The following is a 5,348-nucleotide window of genomic DNA, read 5'->3' as shown; positions in this document are numbered from 1 at the left end:
ACTTAAATCTAACCTGGTTTACTTCATGTCTCTTTATAAACCATTCTGTTAGGCTTCACAGTTATATTAAATACGCTTAAGGAAGATGAGTGAGCAAGGGATTTGAATAACCAAAGATAAGCTCTCATCGTTGCCTTTCCTTACTCCTGAAGAGGGGAAAATTTCAGGATTATAAACCAAACTGAATAAAATCTCCCTGGTTTGGGAAAGCAGCCTGCTTTACATTCACATCTCCTTAGGAGCAGATACCTTAAATTCAGGGTACACTTAACATCCTGTCAAATTATAAAATGGTAACATAATGCAAGGAGGAATAGATTGGCACATGCTAAAGAGATCATGCATACTAGCATTATGCATATGTTATCACAGTCTATGGCTCCCACTATGCTATCACTAGCATATGCTGCTTACTCATGTGTAGAGGCATTTGCATGGTTGATAGTTAAATATAGTGATCAGCCTAAAATATTCTCATGTGATTCCAATCATAATACTTATGAAAGTGACAGAAGGAGGGAGTGCTCTCTTCATCCTATGTGGCTTTAGTCTGCCCACGTCCATTTTGCTGGAATTTATGAGGCTTTTGACATGTCTTGGTATGCATTTGTACTAGAAGTTTAAGTATGTTCAAGTGTTTTGGGAGGGAGGACATGTTCTTTTCCCTCTAGACAATAGGCAGCTTCTGTTGCAGCCAAATTATTTCCCAGCAATTGGCTTCTCCATTAGTTCTGTTTCTTGATTCCTTTCATGCATTTATCACATACACAGAGACAGTCACACACTTTTTTTGAAATCAACTCTAGGCTTCGAACCAGAGTTGGAAGAGAGGAGACCTCCAATCTTTTATTTTGGAAACAAATTGTATTTATACAACTTTGTCTTTGCACAACTCTGGAATGGAATCAGTGGAGAGACTTTAACTTTAGACACAACAGTAGCACTTTCCTATATTGCAGTGGCAAGAACATAATATGGAATAACGACTTTCACTGATGCTTTGCCAGTTTTCTTGTATTTGTTGATTTCAAACACTCCCTCTCCCTGCAAGAGCGTTTAAATGGTTTCAGTGTGGCAACTATAAGAGGACCTGTGTAACTGCACTTTTGGGGCAAGGTCTGTCTCCCTCCTTTCTGAGATTATTTCTGGGTGTTTCCCATGTGTATCTCTACTGTCCGCATTAGAATCTGATGTTGTTCAGTGTTTGTTTTTTCCCCAGACACAATGTTTTTATCAAGAGCCGTCTTCCTGTATGTTTCACATTATTTTGACACTATCAGATGCCCAAGGGGTGTGGAGGAGGGGCAGACTGCCAGAAGAGCAGAGTCCTAGAATTCCATAATGGCACGAAACCCACCCCATTAGTGCTCCTGTGCCTCAGTCACGGAATGTTTTTCTTGCTGGCTGATGATATGCTGACGTGGGTTGGCAGCAAAGCCAGAGGAGAAAACCAATTAATTGCATATTATAAGTGGCACACACAAATCACGACAAGATGATTTAGTTGGGAACCACATCCTATGCGACGGAGCCAATTCTGTGATGATACTGTTTGGTGCAAAAATGAGATGGATAACATTTTAACTAAAAAATGGGAGAATGGCCTCTGCCCTCTTGCTCCATTCCATGTTTCCTGCCATGCATCAAGAAATACAAGGAAATGGTCTTCACACAAAGCTTTCAGGACCCGAAACCCCCTCTTGTGCAAAATACGGTGTGTGGCTCAAGGCTATTACGTCCTACTGGAGTCTGCAAAGTCTTGATCCAGGATTAGGCAACTTGGTGTCCTTCAGATGTTTAAAGTTCCCTTCAGACCAAACAATAGAGCCAATTGTAGAGGTCTGTAGTCCAAAACATCTAGAACAGTGTTTCTCAATCTTAGCAACTTTAAAGTGTGTGGACTTCAACTCCTCTCCCAGGTTGTCCTATCCTGCCTTGACTCCAGGTATATGATCCCTGGCTGGGACTGCTCAGTGACCAGACTGGGGAACTCTGCCCATGATTTCAGCATAACTCCTTCCACAGCTAAATGCGATCCTGACCCTCGCTCGGAGAGAGGTCTGTTTATCAGGCGAAGGGCAGGATGGAAGAGACGGGAGGAGACGGACGAGAAGCGTGATCCCCGTTACTCTCGCCCGCCCGGGCAGACGAGTTCTGTCTTTCCCATTTCCTGCCTCTGGTAGCTAAAGGAAGTGGCGCTCGTGTTTCCTGAATCTGGCTTAAAGCACAGCCCCCCAGACAGTCGTGACTGCCCGGGAACTGATACTTCCAGCCGCTTCCCTCCGGCGTCGTGAGAAGCTCCTCTAGGGAAAATCCTCACCCCCCAGATCTTGGCACCTGGGCAAAGGGGGGCGGTGGATATTTAACCCCGCCACTCATCATTTCTTCTGCCCTGGCATTTGGATCGGGAGGGCCAGCAAGCCCTACCGTTTCCTTGCCGTTTGTTCCTTGCATTGCATTCCCCGGCTGATCGCTCCCTCTCTTAGGCTGAGGGATCGCCGCGGGCGCGCACGGGCACCGGAACTCTCTCTCCAGGCTTGTCTCTGCACCTTTTGGACGCTCAATGTACTGCTGTTGGAAGGTTAACTTCGGGTTCCCATGCCCACCGAAACTTTATTCCCCATACATGGAATAAACCCCCCTTGCTTTCCGTCGTCTAAGCATATTCCGCCCCCACGTACCCAAACAGGCCCCGGAGACTCTTTTATTAAACTGTTTTAATCGATTGCAAGGGTGCTGGAAGTAACTGAGGATCGCACGTGTTAGCTGGGAATTCTGGAACAAATCTCTCCAATCAATTGCATTCTGTGGGAAGTTTCCAAAGGTTCATCAGATCTGGAGGAAACTTTGGGAAACTCGGGTTAGGATCAAAGAGACAATGAATTCAAGTCTTATTCGTTGGCGGCGTATCTGGAGAATTGGGTGTAACCTACAAGGTCTGTAAACCAGGAGGAGTCTTACCTCAAGAGAAAGGCAGGAGACATCGTTGTTGCGATTAATCAGTTATTGTTTTGTTATTTATTTATAAAATCTTACATTATATTTCGTTTTATTCTAGCAGAGTGAGTCAGCATGTTATGAGATCAAATGCTTAATGGATTGGTATTTATTTATGCACCCCATTCAAGCCTCACTCTCATAACCAGGCTGCACAAGGACTCCTGTCCTCCTTCCCTCCGATTAGAGGCAAGAGGAGAATCCAGTCCTTCCGGGTGTAAAACTACAATGAAGAAACAGGAAGCCTGTTTGGGGGTGATCTAAACATCCCCCCCCCAGGGCCTTTTGAAACCAGCAGGCTGCCCTTCCAACAACCTCAGCAAGCAGGCTCAGATGATGGGGGGACTGGCTTTCCATACCACTTGAGGCTATGATATAAATTATGTGATTATGGTTTCACATGAACATAGCCATAGTGGTTTGGAAATTTATAGTATGCTAAGATTTGTAGCTGGGAAATGTCTGGACCAGTAGGTTACTCAATCTATCATGATTAACTGAGCCATGACTTCCCATGACATGTGAACGAGGACAATATTTAATATGTTTGGAGTCAAAATCTCTTCATCAGAACTGTTTGGTGCTATTATTTATCATTATCACACCATAAAGATTTTGTTTGGAAAGGGGGGAAAAAAATCCCACCCCCCAATTTCCTTACTCACCATCCTCCCCAGGCAAGTGAAAGGGATGCCTAGCAGTCACTGAGCTGATCAAGAAAGTATCCTGGCATGAGCTGGGCTGCCCCCATTGACAACCTGAATTCTACCACAAAAGGGCCAATGAATGGTGATGCCCTTTCTGATTTAATGGAGCCAAGTTACAGAAGGGATAAGTGGAAGGATCCCCAAGCTTCATCAGTCAGTGGGGAGACAAGCAGCAAGCTCTTTCACTAAGGTGGGGTGCAGTGGGGTGGGATACATCTGAACAGCGTGGAATGGTGGGATTAGCCACCTCTCAAGTTTCTGTTCTGCTTTAATTGTTTATTACCTTATAAGCTGCCTGGAGTTGTTCAGGGCCAGTTCAGTGGTGAAATGAATTGATTGATTAAAGTTAAGAGGGAATTGGGTGAAGCAGGAGGGAGTGCTCCGAAGCTGCCTCTCAGTGCAACTCCTCCTTTGCACTGGTGATCCATCAGGCAATGTAGGAATATCGTGCAGAGGTTGAAAATCAGCCCAGCTCTCAGTTGAGAAGCACAGAAGAGATCTGGGATGAAGTGAGAGGGAATCATTAGTAATCATTTCTGACCTCAAAACTGGAATGAGCATGGAAAATACAGATGCTAGACCAAACATCTGGAATCATGCAATTGTGATTGGTCTGCCTGTAATAACAGTGATCACCGTGGCATCTAGTGGCACCCAAGCTGGAATGGAGAATGCCAAGTATTGCTGCTGTCCCCCTTTGGAGAAACTTCAACCGCAGGAAAGTTGTTGCTTAGTTAGAATGATATTTGTAGCACTCTTGCACAAGTCCTCAGAAATATTAAAGTTAAATAATAAAAATAGTAAAAAGGATAGCCAGGCCAAACCCCTGTCAGCAGAAGCCGATGATGTACCTGCTGGTGGCACAATTAGCAGCACACAGTTGTCAGAACCTGGTTTTTCTGTCTAGGTCAACCTGGACAGCACAGACCTAGAGCTCTTCCACAGAGTGCTAAACCTGCGTTTACAAGGGAATCTTATAAAACCTTATAAAACCTAACACGTTCTACCGAAACGGCCAGTCAGGCATTCAGTGGCAGGCACCTCTATGGTGACCAGCTGCCTGGTCCTTCCTTCAGCCTAAGTTAAATAGCCGTGGAGGGCAGTGCCCGGGGACCCAAAGGGAGAGTGTGTGCCAGCAGCAACCTAAAGTGACCCCTGGGAACTGGATAGAGCCCAGCCCCCCCATCACCTCAGCACTCAAATGGGCAACCGGGGTGCCAGATCAGATCTGTGGCAAGAGTGATATCCAGATAAGAGGGGAAACCATGGCTTCAAATCTGGAGCAGCTAAGAGGGATTTAGGGGATGAAAGAATGTCACAAGAACGGCAGAAAAGAGGTGGCCAGGCTTCATTCGTCTCATGATAAGGAGAGGAAGTTCAAACTGTACTAGCCCATCTTGTCAGGTTCTTCTTATGTCAGGTGCTTGTCAGGTTATTCTTATGTCGAATACTTTTATGCTAAAGTTTAAAATAACAGTTTCTTTCGTTGACAAATTGTCCCAGACAAGCTGCTCCCTTCAGCCATTTACTTTCAAGCGGGCGTGTGCTCTCGTGTCCCATCCCCACCCGTCCCCCCTTTTCGGTGCCGCACCTGTTTTATTTTGGCTCATTAAATTTAATTAAGCACGGGGTAGATGTTCCGTA

The sequence above is a fragment of the Candoia aspera genome, chromosome 3 (assembly GCF_035149785.1).
Source record: "Candoia aspera isolate rCanAsp1 chromosome 3, rCanAsp1.hap2, whole genome shotgun sequence".
NCBI lineage: Eukaryota > Metazoa > Chordata > Lepidosauria > Squamata > Boidae > Candoia > Candoia aspera.
The sequence above is the reverse complement of the archived record's forward strand: the minus strand, read 5'-3'. Positions refer to the sequence as shown.